The sequence below is a fragment of the Mobula hypostoma genome, chromosome 4 (genome assembly GCF_963921235.1).
Source record: "Mobula hypostoma chromosome 4, sMobHyp1.1, whole genome shotgun sequence".
NCBI lineage: Eukaryota > Metazoa > Chordata > Chondrichthyes > Myliobatiformes > Myliobatidae > Mobula > Mobula hypostoma.
In genome coordinates, this window is record NC_086100.1 from 179,049,230 (window position 1) to 179,070,991 (window position 21,762).

The 21,762-nt window shown below is 41.1% G+C and overlaps 1 long non-coding RNA gene across 3 annotated transcripts in view; it reads right to left on the bottom strand.

Moving 5' to 3' along the window:
• Positions 1–21,762, bottom strand: part of LOC134345824 (uncharacterized) — a 44,957-nt gene that overhangs the window by 22,655 nt on the left and 540 nt on the right. Inside the window, exons 2-3 of one of the 3 annotated variants that reach the window (XR_010017773.1) lie at positions 7,849–7,932; positions 7,365–7,416 (exon numbers count right to left, since the gene is read on the bottom strand). This is a non-coding gene — a long non-coding RNA (uncharacterized LOC134345824). Of the gene's footprint in view, positions 1–6,282; positions 6,350–7,364; positions 7,417–7,848; positions 7,933–21,762 lie in introns of those variants that run through there. The other 2 variants (XR_010017772.1, XR_010017771.1) reach the window with 2 other exon arrangements.

Here is a 21,762-nt window from a genome sequence, read left to right on the forward strand (position 1 = left end):
ACATGTCCACTTTATTCTCTGATTTGGTTATTGTGCAAAGTATAAATTGAGTTAGTTGTTAAGTATATTAAAACAAAGGTTCACATACTTTTCCCAGCAAATACATGTAATATTGGATTTTTTTTTCAAATAAATGAACAAGTATAATTTTTTTTTGTTATTTATTTAATTGGGTTTTCTTTATCTCATTTTAGGATTTATGTGAAGATCTGATCATATTTTGGCTCATTCATGCAGAAATAGAGAAAGTTTTGCAGGGTTCACAAATTTCCTTGCACCACTGTGAGACAGGGTCCTCTGCCCAAATCCATGTTGACTACCAATCAGTTCCTGCCTTTCTAAATTTACATAAATCCTGAGCTTTAGAATTTCCCTACTATTTACAGGCTCATTGTCCTGTCGATTCCTGGCTGTTCACTACTGTCCTTTTTCAAACACAATAACTATCCTTTGGTCTTTTTGTACCTCACGTAGATGAAGATGACCTTAAGCCTTGAGAGCAGATAGGATACAGATGAATCAGATTAGCTGTACTTGTCACAGTACAGTGAAATGCATTGTTAATGTAAATCAGCAAGTATTGTGGGGCAGCCCACAAGTGTCATAATGCTTCCCGTGCTAACATAGCATGCCCACAACTCACTAGCTCTACCTGTTACGTTTTTGTAACTTCAAAACATTAAACTCTTTCAAAGAAAGACACGGAAGGCCGAAATGCAACTCTTTGTCTTTACTTCAAGCGAGGCACGCACCTATCACGCCATAGCATGATGATGTATGCAATTCATGTACATGATTACTCAACTATTGCAGAAATATTAAATACACTCCTGCTTGCTTAGCTGTATGCACAATATATGCACAGTATACTATATAATGCAACTGCCATAAGTTCACAGAAAAGTAAATTTTAAATTGTCCCATTTGGTTCTGTAGATTTAATCAGTGTGGATGATTTCTTACTCTTAAGGAATAACGTCTTTCCTGATAAGGGTGAACTGTCTGCTTGGCAGGTGAGACTTGTGGCTGTGAAACAATATCGGGTTTTGGGGTTACCTCAGGTTGTAGGAGTTGACTCTGGGAATGCAGAGTGTGGTTCTGATAGCTCTGGACACTTTTTGGCTGCTTTTGGTTTGTGGTCTTGATAAGGTGTACAGTATTTAGTTCACTGTAGTATTCTCATCAGAGTCAGGTTTAATATCACCGGCATATGTCATGAAATTTGTTGACTTTATGGCAGCAGTAAAATGCAATACATAATAGAAAAAAAACTAAATTCCATAGATTCAGTAGGTACATTTAATGTTAGAAATGTATACAATATACATCCTGAAATTCTTTCTTTGCAAACATCCACAAAAACAGGAGTACCCCAAAGAATGAATGACAGTTAAACGTTAGAACCCCAAAGCCCCTCCCATGCACGAGTAGCAGCAAGGCAATGACACACCCCTCCACCCCCACTAGCAAAAAGCATCAGCACCCAAGCATGCAGCAAGCATAATTAAAGAGACAGACTTGCAGTACCCCAAAGACTATTCATTCACTTGGTAATTCGACATCCCACAGGCGCTCTCTCCCCTAATAAGGGAAAGAGGAGAAGTGTCCCCATTTCAATGTGAGGGGGAGACATAACAAACAACTTGTTGATTTACGATGTTAAAAGTGCTGCGTCACTTTTTCCAAGCTCGATATCTATTAAGAAAATGGATGGCAGAGAGGGAAGAAGCTGTTTCTGAATTGTTGAATGTGAACTTTCATGCTTCTGTACTACCTTCCCGATGGTAGCAATGGGAACAAGGCATGACCTGGGTGATGGGGGATCTTAATGATGGACGGCACCTTTTTGGTGTTGCTCCTTGAAGATATCCTGAATACTACAGAGGCTAGTGTTCATGATGGAGCTGACTAGGTTTTCAACTCCTTGCAGTTTACTTTGATTTGGTACAGTTGCCCCTTTTCCCAATACAAGATGGTGATGCAGCCTATGAGAGTGCTCAGTCTACACAGTAAAATCTATAGGAGATTTGCTAATGTTTTTGTAACGTACAAAATCTCAAACTCCAAATGAAATATAACCACTGTTGTGCCGCCTTTGTAGCTGCATTGATATGTTGGGTCTGGGTTAGATCCTCAGAGATATTGATACTCAAGAACTTATTTGTTTGCTTTTTCCATTTCTGATCCCTCTCTGAGGGGAAGGCACTGGATGTCAATTACTTGGACTTTCAGAAGGTATTTGATAAGGTGCCAAAAACTGCTTAACAAGATAAATTCCTATGGCATTACAGGAAAGATGCTGGTGTGGATAGAGGAATGGCTGACAGGCAGGAGGTAGCAAGTGGGAATAAAGGGGGCCTTTTCTGGTTGGCTGCCAGTGACTAGTGGTGTTCCTCAGGGCTCAATATTGGGTCTGCTGCTTTTCACATTGTCAATGATTTGGATAATGAAATTAATTTCTTTATGGCAAAGTTTGCGGATGATATGAAAATAGGTGGAGGGGTAAGTATTGCTGAGAAAACAATGCAATTGCAGCAGGACTTGGACAAATTGGAAGAATGGCCAAAAAGTGGCAGATGGAATACAATGTTGGAAAATATATGATAATACATTTTGGTAAAAGGAACAATAGTGCAGGCTATTATCTAAATGGGAAGAAAATTCAAACATCAGAGGTGCAGAGGAACTTAGGAGTCCTCGTGCAAGATTCCCAGAAGTTTAACTTACAGGTTGAATTTGTGGTAAAGAAGACAAATGCAATGTTGGTATTTATTTCAAGGGGAATAGAATATAAAAACAAGGAGAATGATGCCTAGCCTTTATAAGGCACTAGTCAGGCCGCACTTGGAGTATTGTCAACAGTTTTGGGCTTCATATCTCAGAAGGGGTGCGTTGTCATTGGAGAGAGTCTAGAGGAGGTTCAAGAGGATGATTCAATGAGGAGAGCTTGGCAACTTTGGGGCTGTACTCACTGGAATTTAGAATTATGCGGGGGGATCTCATTGAAACCTGAAAGGACTAGATAGGTGGATGTGGAGAGGATGTTTCCTTTGGTGGGGATATCCAGTACTAGAGGGCACTGCCTCAAAATTGAGGTGCGACCTTTTAGAACAGAGGTAAGGAGAATTTTTTAGCCAGAGGGTAGTAAATCTGTGGAGTGGAGGTTAAGTCTGTGGGGGTATTTAAAGCAGTTGATAAGTTTTCTGATTGCTTGGCATCAAAGGATATGGCGAGAAGGCAGGTGTATGGAGTTGAGTGGGAGCTGGGATCAGCCATGATGGAATGGCAGAGCAGACTTGATGGGCTGAATGGCCTAATTCTGCCTCTGTGTTATGGTCTTCTGAGGACTGGAGTGTGTTCCCTCATCTTACCCTTTCTGAAGACTACAATCACATCTTTGGTCTTGCTGACACTGAGTGCAATGTTGTTTTTGCGACACCACCCAACTCGCTGATATATTTCGCTCTTGTACCATCTGTAATTCTGCTAACAATGGTTGTATTGTCAGCAATTTTATAGATGGTATTTGAGCTGTGTCTAGCTACACTGTAATGGGTGTAGAGGGAGTAGAGAAGTGGGCTAAGCATACATCCCTGAGGTGCGCCAGTGTTGATTGTCAGCAAAATGGAGATGTTATTTCTGATCTGTACAGATTGTGGTCTTCCGGTTAGGAAGTCAAGGATCCAGTTGCAGAGGAAGGTACAGAAGCCCTGGTTTTGGAGCTTTTTGATCAGAACTGTAGGAATGGTTTTGTTAAAACTGAGCTGTAGTCAATAAACAGCACCCTGGCATACATATTTGTATTTCTTATTAATTGTACTATTGCTCCCTTTATTATCTGATCTCTCATCTTGGTTTCTTCATCCACAATATCATCTGATCAATCCTCTGTTTTTGTATCTCCATTGACTCCTTTCTTTTTGGCCTTCCATTCATCCAGTTGGGCTTCGGTCTTTGCATCTACTTTTACAAGCAGATTTTTGTCTCTTTCTTGAAGTTCATGCAATAACCTTAATGCACGCTGAGTAGATTCTGGTTCTTCATACTTACAAAATCCAACTTGCAACTTTCCTGAAGCTCCTTGAACTCTCTTTCGGCTTAAAACCAAGCCACATTTCACAAGTAACTGATTAACATATCAGATATTTTGCCTTATCGTTGTATTGGACTATTGTGGATTACTTCCACACTTCGCATGAGCAGCATGGTCCTTTCTCGGTCCAATATGTTTTCCAATCGGAGGCACTTAGGTTGACACCAACACCTTTTTGCCCTCTGAGTCATGATTCATGGTGTACAGCATGGAGATAGTTTTGGCATCATCCAGTACTTTGCTTAATTCACTTTCAGTTGACGTCATTGCAGGGGATGTGGCATGAAATCAGTGGTTGGATCTCCAATCAAGTTGTTGTTTCAGCCAATCATGCCCACACAACACACTGGCCCTCCTGTTTTTAACACATATATGCCCAATGTGACTTGTTGGTTATTGTATTTCACCGTTATGAATGTCATTCTCACAGGAGTTATGTTTTCTCCAGTATAATTTCTTAGTTGGATAGCTGCAGGCTTCAGTTTAGTATCTTTCAAATGCTGTTCGAACTTACTTTGTGGAATGACTGAAACTGCCGAACCAGCATCAAATTCCATTTTCATTTTTTTTCTGTTCACTTCTAGTGTAAACCATATTGCTTGTCTTTTGTTAGTTTTCACATTGTAAATCTCAAGGCTATGCAGTTCTGTGTCACTCACATCATTATCTGATTTTTCACCAACAGCATGCAGATCAGTGTTCTTTTTGAAACTGCAACTTGACTTTTTATCCCTCTCTTCCCTGAGCAGTCCATTTATTTTTGTTTGCCTGACATACTATTTGTATGTGTCCTACTTCGTTGCATTTTCTGCAAGTTTTGCCGTTAAATCTGCATTGGTCTGACGTCTGTGAGGTCCTGCCACAATGGTGACTCAATTTTCTTGGTGAGGCTGGTTTCTGTTTAGAGATTGTAATCTTGTTCAAGTTCACTTGCAACTCAATTTCATCTCTGTCTGCTGTTTCCATTGATACAGCTATTTCAACTGCTCTTTTAAATGTAAGTTGTGCTTTAGTTTGGAGTCATTTTTGAATGCTTTCTTGTAAGATTCCACAAACTAAATGATCTCTGTGTGCATCATTAAACCCATTATCAAACTGACAATTTTCAGACAGCTTTTTCAATTCCACATATGTTGAAATGGACTCCCCTTCCTTTCTGATTCTGCTTATGAAACCTGAAGCATTCTGTAATCAGTAATGGTTTTGGTTCTAAATATTCCTGCATTACTTTCACAATATCAGTAAAGCTCACTTCAGCCAAACTTTGAAGCAAACTGTAGTCCTTTAAACCCAATGTACTCAGCAAAATTAGTACTTGTTTCTCATTGGCAATTTCATTTGCTTGAAAATACTGTTCAATTAGTTGAGTCTACATAAGCCAGTTATCCATTGAGCAATTGAGCACATCAATCTATGTGAAGTAGCCAGCCATTTCTGGTTTTTATTATTATTATCACCAGATACTCACTGCTTATGAACCCTGAATTCTTCCATTTTCTGCCTTTTTCTAATTTGATTATGTCTTCCCTTCTGAAGAACACATGCCAACCTGTTTTTTTTTCCATTTGCCATTCTTCTCTGTGCTTCAACAGGTCAGTAGCCATCTTGGGTTTGTTTTAAAAACATCTCGTCACTACTATTATATTTTGTAACTTCAAAACATTAAGCTAATTCACAGGAAGACCAAAGTGTGAGTCTAACTTCGGGTTTGCTTCAGGCAAGGTACGCACATATCACGTGGTAGCTTGATAATGTATGCAATTTACGTATTTATACATATAGCTTGTAATGAATTATTTAAAGAAACAAGAATGCTTAATCAAATCACATGTGTATATAGTATGTATATATTATACACAAGATTACTCAAATATTACTGAAATATTAAATACACATCACTAACCAGTACATCTTTAGAATGTGGTAGGAAACTGGAGCACCCAGAGGAAACCCACACAGTCATGGGAAGAATGTATAGCCTCCTTACAGAAAGCAGTAGGAGTTGAATCCTAATCAGTGATCGTTGGTGCTGTAAAGTGGTTGGGCTAACCGCTACACTGCCATGCTGCACAAAGCATGTTCAAAGATGCTCTTCTAATGCAACACCTTTTCCACATTTATCTTCTCAAATGAATTTTGAATGGTTAAAAATACTTTAAAGAATTTTCATGGTCATTCACAAAGTTTACCTTTATGTGTGAGTTTAAGTTTCATTACTTGTTGAGGATATTCCTTACTCCCAGGTCATCTGGAGCACTGCTGGTGAGAGATGTGATGATTATTATTTAAAATAAGCTGATCTGAAACTTGATACTTGAAATGCTTTTCAGTTTTTTATTATATAAGATTTGAAGTTTTGACAGTCTCTAGGTCCATGTTTTCACAACCGCTGGAAGCTGAGCGCTAAGGGCATGCAGCAGCATGAAATGTTAAAAATTGCAGGACTTTTTACCAGATGTGATGCCTCACCATATAACATTCTCTTAGTTTGATCAAAGTTTGAGTAACGGGGCTAGAAACAACATTAAAGCATAATTTAATTGGATGATTAGAAATCTGGTGGTGATTTGTATAAAACACTGGAAGAGGCAATTGTCTAACATTTTGAGTTCTTTATTGTACAATGTGAGCCTTGTGCAAGTTTAAATAATAGCTGTATATCACTCATCTGGTCTCAGGATGCCCCAAGCAGTTTAATTCAGCAAAACATTTGACCCAGAGATGAGCTTTGGACACCATTATGTCATCAGTACAGCTGCCTGCTTTGTAACATGAGCCTTGGTTTCCGAATCTTTCATCTACTAATGAAGCCTTCATCCAAACACTTGACTGATTGAAATCTGGAGCAAAAAAAGTAGTTTGAAGATTCCGAATTTCCATCTCACCCACCTCTCTGACCTCTTTATACTGATCATCTTCCCTCTACCCTCTTAGTTCTAACACAAACACTGATCAGTTCAAAGTTCAAAATTGAAATATGTTATCAAAGTACGTATACGTCACCATGTGCTACCCTGAGATTCATTTACTTACAGGCATTCACAATAGATACAAAGAAATACAATGGAAACAACGAAAAACTTATTTCAAGGACAGACAATGAATATGCAGAAGACAAACTGCAAATACTAGAAAAAACAAACGACAATAATAACAAATAAGCAAGTAATAAATAATACTGAGAACATGAGTTGCAGAGTCCTTGAAAGTGAGTTCATAAGTTGCTGAATCAGTTCAGTGTCTCCACAAGTGCTCCTTGACGCAATGAGTTCCTCCAGCCATTTGCTTTACAATTGACTGATCTCTGGAAAGGGCTGGTTGTCCTGTGGAGTAAGATTGAACAGGCTAGGTGAGTATCCGTGGAATGAGAGACAACTTGATTAAAATGTAATATCTTGGGGGCTTTGCCAGGATGATTGTACAGAGGTGATTTCCTATTGTAGTGGAGCTTGTGGTAACATCTGGAATTAGGAGTTGCTCATTCCAGAAAGGTTTCCGAGCCTTCAGTACTCCTTGCTGAAAAGATGGCAGAATATTTTTAAAGCAGAGATAGACTGATTCTTAATAAGTCAGAGGTTGACAGATTTGAGGCATTGTAGAAGTGTCCTTCAACCATCAGACTAATGAACCAGCATAGATAAGTTCACTCACCTCAAAACTGAATTGATTCCACAACCTATGGAATTGGTTTCAAGGTCTATACAACTTATGTTCACAATATTTATTTATTCATTATAATTTTTGTTTGTACTTACACAGTTTGTTGTTTGCACATTGTCCATCTTTGTGTGTAGCTTTTCACTGATTCTATTGTATTTCTTTGTATCTACTATGAATACCTGTAAGAAAATGAATCTCAGGATAGCTGAGTGGCTAATTTCTGGTTTTGATTTAGATGCTTACCACCATCCAGGCCATGCTCTCTTCTCACTGCTGCCAACGGGAAGGAGGTACAGGAGCCTTAGGTCCCACAGCACTAGGTTTAGGAACAGTTAATACCCTACAACTGTCAGGCTCCTGAACCAACGTGGAAAACTTCACTCACCTCAACTCTGAACTGATTTCACAAACTACAGACTCACTTTCAAGGACACTACAACTCATGTTCTCAGTATTATTTATTTATTTATTTATCTATTCATTTATTATTTTTATATTTGTGCAGTTTCTCTTTTGCACATTGGTTGTCAGTCTGTGTGTAGTTTTTCATTGATTCTATTGTATTTCATAAACACGAGATTCTGCCGAAGCTCGAAATGCTGAGTAACACATACAAAACACATATGCGCCACAGTAATGGAGTTGCTAGTGCAACACTATTACAGATCAGGGCATCAAAGTTCAGAGTTCAATTCCAGTCCTCTGCAAGGAAGTTTGTATGTTCTTCCTGTGTGCATGTGGGTTTCCCCCAGGCTCAATAGTTTCCTCCCACAGTCAAAGACGTACCGGTTAGTAAGTTAGTTGGTCATTGTAAATTGTCCTGTGACTAGGCTAGGGGTTAAGTTGTTAAGTTTCTGGGTGGCGCCACTCAGTAGGCTGGAAGGACCAGCCCTGCGCAGAATTGCTAAATAAAACAAAAGTGCTAGACGAGCTCAGCAGGTCAGGCAGCATTTATGGAAAGAAATAAAGAGTTAATGTTTCGGGTCAAGAACCTTCATCAGGACTTTACTGTACTACTTTATTCTACTGTGAATGCCTTCAAGAAAGCAAGTCTTAAGGTAGAAAAGGTTCAAAAAGTAATTTTATTGTCAAAATATGCATGTACAATGCAACTCTGATATTCGTCTTCTCCAGATAGCCATGAAATACAGAAAAATCATGGGAGTCATTGAAAGAAAATACATCAAACCCCCCCTCCCACCCACATGAAAAGGAAAAAGAAGCAAAATTCACAAACCCCAAACTCCCCACCCACTTCCTCACACAAAAAAAAACAACAGATTGCCCACCCAGAAGATGGCAGCCAGAACGTCCAAACCTCCAACCCCCAACATGTTGGGAATTCATCTGGTGAAATTTCACCGAACCCCTTCTCTTTTAGTCTATGCTCATACAGGCGATGAGACCTGAACTATGTACAATGTTTCAGATGCAGTCCACCTGGACCTGTTATAATTGGAGACACATCTCAGATGCCAGGAAAATCTGTTTTGCAGCTGTTGTGTGAGGGAATGCTTAGGAGAATTCCCTGTTCTGCAAAATGGAGAATCTTTTGCCTGAGAGCTCAGATGCAATTTTTAAATTATAAGATCTAAACAGTGAGATGCTGGTTCAGGAAGACCATCTCCATACCGCAGTGTCTGAGAACTGCTGAGATTCATTTTAAATAACATTTCAAATATCCATACTATGTATTGGCAATGTGTGTGAAATGGCACTGATTATGCAGTAAGATGGGGATCAAATGTATCACAAATGTTTGACAATCCTGGCTCATACGGCTATGATTCCAAAAACTTCTTTCCAAAATGTTTCTGAGACCTGCACCACCTGAAGCAGCCACCTCAAGGCAATGGGAATTCATTGTCAATGTTTTAAACATAGAACAGTATAGCACAGTACAGCACAGTACCGGCCCTTCTGCCCTGTGTGTTGTGTTGACCTTTTAATATACTCTAGATGGTCTACATAGTCTGCCATTTTTCTGCCATCCACGTGCCTAAGAGTTTCTTAAATGCCCCTAATGTACTTACTCTATCAGCACCCCTGGCAGGTTGTTCATGCACTTACCACTCTCTGTGTAAAAAAAGTTACCTCTGGCATCCCCATATACATTCCTCCAATCACCTTATAATTATGCCTCTGGTATTAGTCATTTCTGTCCTGGGCAAAGGTCTCTGGCTGTCCACTAATCTACCTATGTCTCTTATCACCTTGTATACCTTGAACAAGTTGCCAAAAAAATAAGATCTAGCTCGCTCAACCTATCCTCACAAAACATGAGATTTTCTGTGGAAAATCCTCCAAATTCACTGGAATAAAAGCAAAGCTACGTTATTCTGGATTTACAAGCTAGTATCCGCAGCACGTTAGCTCTGTAGGACAGATTATGTTGTTTGCATGTCTGATATCAGACTCTACGAATAGACTATGCCATGCTCTGTCAAGAGAAGTGGTTACCTGGGAGTCTCCTCGGGGAAAAATGTGCATCCCCACTGACTCCTGGTAATCTCTGGCCCATGATTGAGATTTGGGATGGTATGGAGATCTCATGCACCAGAAGCTCAGTGTAAATGGTGGAATGAGTGCACCAGCTACCTGCTCTCCCTGCAATGTGGTGCCTCCTGCCTCATCTGTGGAAAACTCTGGCGTTGCCACGTTCACCTTAGAGCCCATGGAAGCAAGCCATTCTCGATCGCTAAGGCTGGAGTCCTACTTCCCTCATCTCTCAACCCTAGTCTTTTCACTTGGTGGGCTTCAGGAGAACACACCCCAATTCTCATTGAGGGATCAACAGGGATGTTCCTGGGTATGAACGTTTCAGACAATCTATCCTGGGCACAGCATATTGATTGAATTATGAAGAAGGCTTGAAGAGTTTGAGGAGATTTGGTGCGTCTCTAAGGACTCTTGCAAGTTTCTGAAGATGTAGTGTTCTGACTGACATGGAGACCCCGATGCACAGGATAGTAAGGGGCTGCAGGGGGTTGTAGAGTCAGCCAGCTTCATTCAGGGAACAAGTCTCCCCACGATTAAGAGCATCTCCAAGAGGCGGTGCCTCAGGAAGGCAGCATCCATCATCAAGGACCCCCACCATCCAGGACATACGCTCTTCTCATTACTACCATCAAAGAGGGGGTACAAGAGCCTGAAAATCCTCACTCAGTGTTTTAGGAACAGCCTCTTCCCTCCCACCATCAGATTTCTGAATGGTCCATGAACACTGCCTCAATATTTGTTTATTGCCCTGTTTCTTTATTTTTGCATCTCATACTGATTTTTTTTTTGTCTTGCGCAATATTGCAGCCACAAATTTCACAACATATGACAGTGATAATTAACCTAGTTCTGATTCAAGTATTAAATTCCATCCCCATCCACCTGGGAAATGAGACGAGAGCGGCAACCAGCCCAGCACTGGGGCGTCAGAACTGACAATGTCTTCAGTGTCGGCTCCTAGCCCAGCTTTCACGATGAGCTGAATGGAACCAGCCCTGCCTCACACTCTCACCGATTCTTCTTTGTCTTTGACCTTGTGTACAACATGTTAGACATCTAAATTCAAGTGTTGGTTGCCCTGTAGGGAAAACAGTTCATCAAAGTTATGATAACATCTGTGTGAATACGACCATCTGGCAGTCCATGAATAGAATCCCTGGCAGGCCAAGTGCTTGCATATGCTTTTAATTTTCTGATTATTATGCACAATTATACAGCAATTTTAATCTTGCTGAGCTTTGGGATGTTTCAGTAATGAGCAGTCTGAAGACGGATGAAAGAGGGAAATGGTTCTGGATGCTGGGTGGGGTGGGAATGGTGAGAAGGTTAAAGTGTGATGTAAGCCCATATACAGCCTCCAATTCTCCTTGTTTGAACACAACTTTGCAGCTTGATGATTTTGAAAGCTCTTTCTGTGAACTATTTTAAATTTCCTTTGAAGAGTGTGTCAGACGTCAGTTTAAGAGGCCGGGTCATAGACAAACACGTTTACCGTATTAAGATGAATCTAAAAAGAACCAAGCAGCTGCCTTTTGTAAAGGGTCACTACAAAAATAAAATACACAAAAAGTTCTCAAAAGCTGCTTCCCTTTCCATCCTGTTAATAGAGTTGGTAGCACTGGGAGGTCTGTGATATTCATCAGGAAACTGATGACGTCTTTTTGTTCTTAATCTCCATCTGCCTGGCCTCCTGAATTTGCGGATTTCCGCATTTCCCTAATTCAACCAATTTTTAAAACCCAGAATGATTACTAGTGATGATTATATTAGTGAGATGGTAAAAGAAATTGCGTGGATTTGATGGCTTTGGGCCCATACTTGCTGGAGTTTAGAAGTTTCGGGGGGGCGGGGGATCTAATTGAAACATATTGAAAGGATGAGATAGAGTGGACATGGAGAGGATATTTCTTATGGTGCGAGAGTCTAGGACCAGAGGGCATAGCTTCAGAAAAATAAGACTTCTCTTCAGAACAGTGATAAGGAGGAATTTATTTTGCCGGAGGGTGGTGGATCTGTGGAATTCATTACCACAAAATGACTGTGGAGGCCAAGTCATTGAGTATATTTAAAGCAGTGGTTGATTAATAAAGGTTATGTGGAGATGGAAAGAAAATGCGGTTGAGAAGGATAATAAATCAACCATGCTCGTTGGGCTGAATACTCATTGGGGCTGAATGGCCAAATTCTGCTCCAATGACTTACGGTCTTATGGATTTGAGGAACAACTTTATATCCCAGGGAATAGTGCTTATATTCCAATAGTTTTATAATATTTATTTATTTAATCCTAAAAATATATCTGTAAACCTCTGAAGGCAACGATGCAGATGCTTAATTTGCATAAGTAGGAATTTGGGAAAGCGCAGCAAAAGTCCTGTGGAATGCTGAGATAAAAACAGAAAATGCTGGAAGTATAGGTCGGGCTTTATCTGTGGGAAGAGAATTCAAAGTTCAAAAGTTCAAAGTAAATTTATTATCAAAGTGCATATATATCACCATATACCACCTTCTAAGAATTTTGATGACAAGAGCTAAAAGTAAGATACAAGCTGAAATAGGCAAAGAACAATGTGGTTTTGTGAAAGACAAAGGTACAAGAAATGCAATATTGATTTTAGGGATACTATCAGAACGAGCTACGCAAGTGCAAAAAGGTTTGTTTGTTTTATCAACTACACAAAAGCATTTGATAAAGTGAAGCACAATGAGTTATTTGAAATATTACAGAAAACTCTAGATCTAGATTCGAAAGACCTCCGCCTAATCAGAAATCTGTACTGGGAACAAACTGCCGCTGTAAGAATAGATGGAGAAGTGAGTCAGTTTACGAAAATCAAGAGAAGCGTTAGACAAGGGAGTGTTTTCTCCCCTGATTTATTTAATGTCTACAGTGAAACAATATTACAAAAAATTAGAGACATCTTGGGTATCAAAGTTGGCAGTGAAAACAGCAATAATTTCAGATATGCAGATGACACTGTGTTAATTGCAAGAACAGAGGAAGAACTACAAAACTTAATTGATATAATTGTTGAAGAAAGTGCAAAAATGGGTCTATCTATCAATTGCAAAAAGACAGAATGTATGGTGATATCCAAAAAGAAGGAGAGTCCTATCTGCAAGCTGAGAATAAATGGGGAAGACATAAAACAAGTAAAGAACTTTTGCTACTTAGGAAGCTGGGTGACATCAGATGGCGGGTGCGACTTGGACATCAAAAGAAGAATAGGGATGGCAAAAGACACCGTTACGAGAATGAAGAGTATACTGACCAATACTAAATCAGGCATGAAATTCTGCCTCAGAGTACTGAAATGTTACTTTTATCCAGTTATGTTATATAGCTCAGAATGTTGGACAATATTTAGTAACATGAGGAAACGAATTGTAGCAGCAGAGATGTAGTTTTTGAGGAGGATGCAAAGAACAGGAGCACTCAGACCGAAGATGTAGGGGAGAGGGAAGAAACAGATAACAAAGTTTTTTGTACCACTAGGGATAAACAGAGAGTAAGGGGTGGAGAGTTTCTTAAATGCATCTATTTTAATGCTAGGAACATTGTAAGAAAGGTGGATGAGCTTAGAGCATGGATTGGTACCTGGATATATGATGTTTTAGCTGTTAGTGAAACATAGTTGCAGGAGGGGTATGATTGGCAACTAAATATTCCTGGAATTCGTTGCTTCTGGTGTGATAGAATTGGAGGGGCAAGAGGGGAAGGTGTTGCATTGCTTGTCAGAGAAAATATTACAGCTGTGCTTTGGCAGGATAGATTAGAGGACTCGTCTAGGGAGGCTATTTGGGTGGAATTGAGAAATGGGAAAGGTGTAGTAACGCTTATAGGGGTGTATTATAGACCACCTAATGGGGAGTGAGAATTGGAGGAGCAAATTTGTAAGGAGATAGCAGATATTTGTAGTAAGCACAAGGTTGTAATTGTGGGAGATTTTAATTTTCCACGCATAGACTGGGAAACCCATTCTGTAAAAGGGCTGGATGGTTTGGAGTTTGTAAAATGTGTGCAAGATAGTTTTTTGCAGCAATACATAGAGGTACCAACTAGAGAAGGGGCAGTGTTGGATCTCCTGTTAAGGAATGAGATAGGTCAGGTGACGGAGGTATGTGTTGGGGAGCACTTCGGGTCCAGTGATCACGATGCCATTCGTTTCAATATTGTTACGAGAATACACATAAAATTAAGATGTTTGCTGGCCTGGGCTAGCATCAGTGGCATCAGCAGTTGGTCTGCCACCTGCCCTCAGGGGAAGGAGAGATAAGGAACAATGGAGCAGCGTCTGGAGATGTGTAATGAAGGGACGTGGGAGAGAGAGTTGTCTGGAGCGGCTCCCCCTTTGAACCCTGAACTGTTTGAAGTGATGGACAGGCGATACCCCAGCAGGGGGATAAAAAGGGGACAGGTTCGCTAAGACAGTGACACACACGCCACCCGAGGTAACGAGACCCTGGAAGCGGTGCGCCTCTCACGAGTGGGTGAGAAGCATCAGACAACGACAAGGGTGAAAAGGTACGATCAGCGGGAACCCGGTGTGTGTCCGCCCTTGCCTGGGTGCCGGGTTCACTGCAGAGGATCGACCGCATCTGGAGGAGGGGTCACAGTCGGTGACCTCAGGTGACATCACCAAGGACCTGCCCAAAAGTTGCTTGTGAGCCATCCCGCTGGTCTGTGAGTGAAGCCGTTCTGAATGATCAGTTGTTCCTATTCTATGTCTCTCTTCCCCCACGTTGTCCACCGCCATGGCAACGATTACTGCGAACTGAACTACTAACTGGACTGAACTTTGAGTCATTTTGAAATTGGTCATTTACCCCTAGACAACGATAGAGCTTGATTGATGCTGTTATCTTAATGCTGTGCACATGTGTGTTTATCATCACTGAACTGTTGCATTTATTATCCTTTCGTGTTGCTTGTTTCTTTAATAAAACTTTCTTAGTTCTAGTACTCCAGACTCCAACTGAGTGATCCATTTCTGCTGGTTTGGCAACCCAGTTACGGGGTACGTAACATAGACCACCTAATGGGGAGTGAGAATTGGAGGAGCAAATTTGTAAGGAGATAGCAGATATTTGTAGTAAGCACAAGGTTGTAATTGTGGGAGATTTTAATTTTCCACGCATAGACTGGGAAACCCATTCTGTAAAAGGGCTGGATGGTTTGGAGTTTGTAAAATGCGTGCAAGATAGTTTTTTGCAGCAATACATAGAGGTACGAACTAGAGAAGGGGCAGTGTTGGATCTCCTGTTAGGGAATGAGATAGGGCAGGTGACGGAGGTATGTGTTGGGGAGCACTTCGGGTCCAGTGATCACGATGCCATTCGTTTCAATATAATTATGGAGAAGGACAGGACTGGGCCCAGGGTTGAGATTTTTGATTGGAGAAAGGCTAACTTTGAGGAAATGTGAAAAGATTTAGAAGGAGTGGATTGGGACAATTTGTTTTACGGGAAGGATGTAATAGAGAAATGGAGGTCATTAAAAGGTGAAATTTTGAGGGTCCAGAATGTTCCTGTTAGGTTGAAAGGAAAGGTTAAAAGTTTGAGAGAGCCATGGTTTTCAAGGGATATTGGATATTTGGTTCGGAAAAAGAGAGAGATCTACAATAAAAATAGGCAGCTTGGAGTAAATGAGGTGCTCGAGGAATATAAAGAATGTAAAAAGAATCTTAAGAAAGGAATTAGAAAAGCTAAAAGAAGATATAAGGTTGCTTTGGCAAGTAAAGTGAAAATAAATCCAAAGGGTTTCTACTGTTATATTAATAGCAAAAGGATAGTGAGGGATAAAATTGGTCCCTTAGAGAATCAGAGTGGACGGCTATGTGTGGAGCCAAAAGAGATGGGGGAGATTTTGAACAATTTATTTTCTTTGGTATTCACTAAGGAGAATATTGAATTGTGTAAGGAAGGGAAACAAGTAGGGCAGTTATGGAAAGTATGATGATTAAAGAAGAGGAAGTACTGGCAATTTTAAGGAATATAAAAGTGGATAAGTCTCCGAGTCCTGACGGGATATTCTGTAGGACCTTGAGGGAAGCTAGTGTGGAAATAGCAGGAGCTCTGACAGAAATATTTCAAATGTCATTAAAAACAGGGATGGTGCCCGAGGATTGGCATGTTGATCACGTTGTTCCATTGTTTAAAAAGGGTTCTAAGGGTAAATCTAGCAATTATTGGCCTGTGAGTTTGACGTCAGTGGTGAGTAATTTGATGGAAAGTATTCTTAGAGATAGTATATATAATTATCTGGATAGACAGGGTCTGATTAGGAACGGTCAACATGGATTTGTGCATGGAAGTTCATGTTTGACAAATCTTATTGAATTTTTTGAAGCGGTTACTAGGAAAGTTGACGAGGGTAAAGCAGTGGATGTCTATATGGACTTCAGTAAGGCCTTTGACAAGGTTTCGCACGGAAGGTTAGTTAGGAAGGTTCAATCGTTAGGTATTAATATTGAAGTAGTAAAATGGATTCAGCAGTGGCTGGATGGGAGACGCCAGATATTAGTGGTGAATAACTGTTTGTCAGATTGGAGGCTGGTGTGTAGTGGTGTGCCTCAGAGATCTGTACTGGGTCCAGTGTTGCTTGTCATATATATTAATGATCTGGATGATGGGGTGGTAAATTGGATGAGTAAGTATGTAGATGATACTAAGATAGGTGAAGTTGTGGATAATGAGGTAGGTTTTCAAAGCTTGCAGAGAGATTTAGGCCAGTTAGAAGAGTGGGCTGAAAGATAGCAAATGGAGTTTAATGCTGATAAATGTGAGGTGCTACATTTTGGTATGACTAATCAAAATAGGACATACATGGTAAATGGTAGGGCATTGAAGAATGCAGTAGAACAGAGGGATCTAGGAATAATGGTGCATCATTCCCTGAAGGTGGAATCTCATGTGGATAGGGTGGTGAAGAAAGCTTTTGGTATGCTGGCCTTTATAAATCAGAGCATTGAGTATAGGAGTTGGGATGTAATGTTGAAATTGTAGAAGGCATTGGTAAGGCCAAATTTGGAGTATTGTGTACAGTTCTGGTCACCGAATTATAGGAAAGATGTCAACAAAATAGAGAGAGTACAGAGAAGATTTACTAGAATGTTACCTGGGTTTTATCTCCTAAGTTACAGAGAAAGGTTGAACAAGTTGGGTCTTTATTCTTTGGAGCATAGAAGTTTGAGGGGGGACTTGATAGAGGTTCTAAAAATTATGAGGGGGATAGATAAAGTTGACGCGGATGGGCTTTTTTCATTGAGAGTGGGAGAGATGCAAACAAGAGGACATGAGTTGAGAGTTAAAGGGCAAAAGTTTAGGGGTAACACGAGGGGGAACTTCTTTACTCAGAGAGCGGTAGCTGTGTGGAACGAGCTTCCAGCAGAAGTGGTTGAGGCAGGTTCGATGTCATTTAAAGTAAAATTGGATAGCTATATGGACAGGAAAGGAATGGAGGGTTATGGGCTGAGTGCAGGTCAGTGGGACTGGGTGAGAGTAAGAGTTTGGCATGGACTAGAGGGGCCAAGATGACATGTTTCAGTGCTGTAATTGATATATGGTTATAATATCATGGACAAAATGAATATCTAACGAGGATATCATGAACAGAGCAAACACAAAAAGAGAAATAATGTATGAGATCATGAAAAGACAACGTAACTTCATTGGACATGTGATTAGGAAAGAGGAGTTAGAATGCACGGTAATTATGGGAAAGATTGAAGGGAAGAAAGCAAGAGGAAGACAAAGACAAATGATGATGGAGACAGCAGCCAGAGAATTGGAAATGAATACCAATGAATTGATCCACTTGAGTAGAAAAACAGGCGTGTGTGGGCCATGGCAGTCAAAGCTGAAACTGGGCACGGCACCTGATGATGATGATAACACCTGAACATTTATTTTCTTGCAAGCATTCACTTAGACTGGTAAACAACCAATGTGGAAAAGAAGACAATTCGTGCAAAAATAAAAAAAATACTGAGAACATGAGTTGTAGAGTCCTTGAAAATGAGAACATAATTTTTAAAATCAGTTCTGAGCTGAGGTGAGCGACATTATCCACACTTGTTCCGGAGCCTTATGGCTGAAGGGTAGTAACTGTTCCTGAACTTCGTGGTGTGAGCTCTAAGGCTCCCATACCTTCTTCCCGATGACAGCAGTGAGAAGAGAGCATGGCCTGGATAGTAGGGTTTCTTGATGACGGATGCTGCTTTCTTGTGGCAGCGCTCATTGTAGATGTTCTCAATGGTGGGGAGGGCTTTGCCTGTAATGCACTGGGCTGTGTCCAGTACTTGTTAAATTCAAGTTAACTGATAAGGTTAATGACCTTTCATAATGGTCACGGGTCTGAACCCACACCTGTTTCTATTACAGGTGCTTGACAATTTATATCTGAGATGTGAAATATAAGACCAGCGATATAATGCAAGAATTGAATAAATTACTGGTTAGACCAGCTACAGTGCTGTGCTTATTCACTGTCACCATAGCTCAGGAAAGGTGTGATAATGCTGGAGAGGGGGCAAATGTAGTGCACAAAGATGCTCCCACAGCTGATGTGGCTGTTAGTGTTTTCTGTAAAACAAAGTAGGCTGAAGTTATAAACACAACAGCTACCACAGATGCTGGAAATCCAGAGCAACACACACACACTTCTGGAGGAACTCAGCAAGTCAGGGAGAGGAACGAACAGTCGATGTTTTAGGCCAAGATCCTTCCTCGGAACTGAAAAGCAAGGGGGAAGAAGCCGGAATAAGGAGGTGGGGAAGGGGAAGGACGATAAACTGGCAGGTGACAGTGAAGCCAGGTGAGGGGGAAAGTGGGTGAAGGGGGTGGTTGGAAGCAAAAGTTAACCAAAATGAATACATTTATGAGAAATGGGCAACAAGAACGAGTCCTATCATAGAGCTGAGTCATTCACAGCTATTTGCCACATGTACATCGAAACATAAAGTGAAATGCATCATTTTGTGTCAACGGCCAACCAAGGGATGTGCTGTGGACAGCCTGCAAGTGACACAATGCTTCTGGTGGCAACAGAACGTGCCCACCCACTACTCACTAACCACAGATGTACATCTTTGGAACGTGGGAGGAAACCAGAGCACCTAGAGGAAGCCTATGTGGTCACAGGGAGAAGGTACAAACTCCTTACAGTTTGCGGTGGTAATCGAATCCTGCTTGGCGATCACCTGGCACTGTAAAACGATTGCGCTAACCGTGATGCTCTGTGTCACCCTAGGATGTAGGTTTGAGACAGTGGTAGAGAGAAAAAATATTCTCTCCCGAAGAGTTTTATACCTGATAAAGGTGGATATCCCCCAAAATAAAAGCAGAAAACGTAAATATTCAGCAGGTCAGGCCCTATCTGTTGGAAGAGAAACAGTTAATGTTATAGGTCAGAGACTCAGAATAATATTCTCCTTCCATTTATAAATAGATCAATACTTGAATCTATGAACTGTGAGCCGGAAAGTGGGACTAGGTGATCATTTTTATCTGGCTGGCAAGGACACGATGGGCCAAGTGGCCTCTGACATTTAACTTTCTATGATTCTATAAATGACATTCACAAAATAAACAAGTGACATTTCAGGCTGCTGGTGAGTTTGCTTCCAAAGTATGTTTGGTAAGGGTGACATTCAAGGCCAGGATTTGAAAGGTGTAATGTGACACTCTGAGTATGTCTTGTTTGTATTGTAACTAAATCTCACTGGAGCCCTCATGATTTTCTGTGTGCAAGCCACAAATTCTGACAGACTTTGAGTAAATTACTGCCGTAATGGTACAGGCACACTGCTCTTGCATTGATATTGTCATGGGCTTCATTCTGCAGGGACTATTTTAATTGGAATTTTACACTGGTATGCGATAACAACATGTTTTGATCACAAGTGCCATTCATGTCTCTGGTTTTCTTAGTTAAGTATGTTTGCTACTCTAGTTTCCTCTCTAGTATTGGAGTCAAACTTTGATTCTTACAGTATGTAAACGGTCCCTTTCCCTCACCAAGTCATCGCCATGTTAACTAATTATAAACTAATGCCATTTTATTCTCTCCACATTCCTATCAATTTCCACCCTCCCCCAAGACTACCACTCACATACAAACCAGGGACAATTTGCAGTGGCCAACCAACCAACCGACATAGGCCAGCATGGTAGTGCAGTGATTAGCACAACACTTTACAGTACAGGAGACCTGGGTTCAATTCTCGTTGCTGCCCGTAAGAAGCTTGTGCGTCTCCCCCCATGACCGTGTGGGTTTGCACCGGATGCTCCGGTGTCCTCCCACAGTCCCAAGACCTACCAGTTGGTAGGTTAGTTGGTCATTGCCAATTGTCCTGTGATTGGACTGGGATTAAAAGGGGAGTTGCTGGGCAACGTGGCTCGAAGGGCCAGAAGGGCCTGTTCCCTGCTGTATCTCAATAAATCAGTAAGTCTGGGATATGTGATCACCAGGAGGAAGCTCATGTGATCACGGGTAGAAGATGCCAGCACTGGAACCCGGGAAACTGGAACTGTGAAGTGGCAGCTCTGCTTGCTGCACCAGTGGCCTGTTCTGTTCACTTAATCCACTGGTGCCCCGCAAGGCACCTTTAAGTAGTCTCTGTGTACTATCACAATGAGGCCACTCTCAGGTTCAAAGTGCAAAGTAAATTTATTAACAAAGGCCATACATGCTACCATATACAAACCTGAGATTCATTTTCTTGTGGGCGTTCACAGTAAATACAGGAAACACAATGAAAAACTGCAGCCAAACAAAGAATTCGCAAGACAACAAACTGCAAATACAAACATAAAGAAAAAAAGGAAATAATAATATATAATAAATAAATAAGCAATAAATATTGAGAACGTGAGATAAAGAGTCCATGAAAGAGTATCCATGGGTTATGGGAACAGTTCAGTGATAGGCCAAGTGCAGTTGAGTGAAGTTGTTCACTCTGGTTCAACAGCTTGATGGTTGTGGGGTAATAACTATTCCTGAACCAAGTGGTGTGAGTCCTGAGGTTCTTGTACCATCTTCCTGATGGCCGCTGCAAGAAGAGAGCATGGTCTGGGTGGTAGGTGTCCCTGATGATGGATGCCGCTCTATTACGACAGCGCCCCATATTTCGTCTGTGTGGCCTCCAACCCGATGGCATGAACATTGATTTCTCTCACCCAGTAATTTCTCCCCTTTCCTCTTTGCTCTTCTTCCATTCCCCACTCTGACTTCCCTCTTACCTCTTCTTTTCTCCTTACTAACCTATCACCTCCCTTTGGAGCCCTTCCTCTTTCCCGTTCTCCCATGGTCTGTTCTCCTCTCCTGTCAAGTTCCTTCTTCAGCCCTTTTACCTTTTCCCCCTTTCACCTCACAGCTTCTCACTTCATCCCCTCCTCCCCACCCACCCACCTTCCCCACCTGGCTTCACCTTTCTAGCTTGTACTCCTTCCCCTCTCCCAGACCTCTATTTCTGGCTTCTTCCCCTTCCTTTCCAGTCCCGACGACTGTT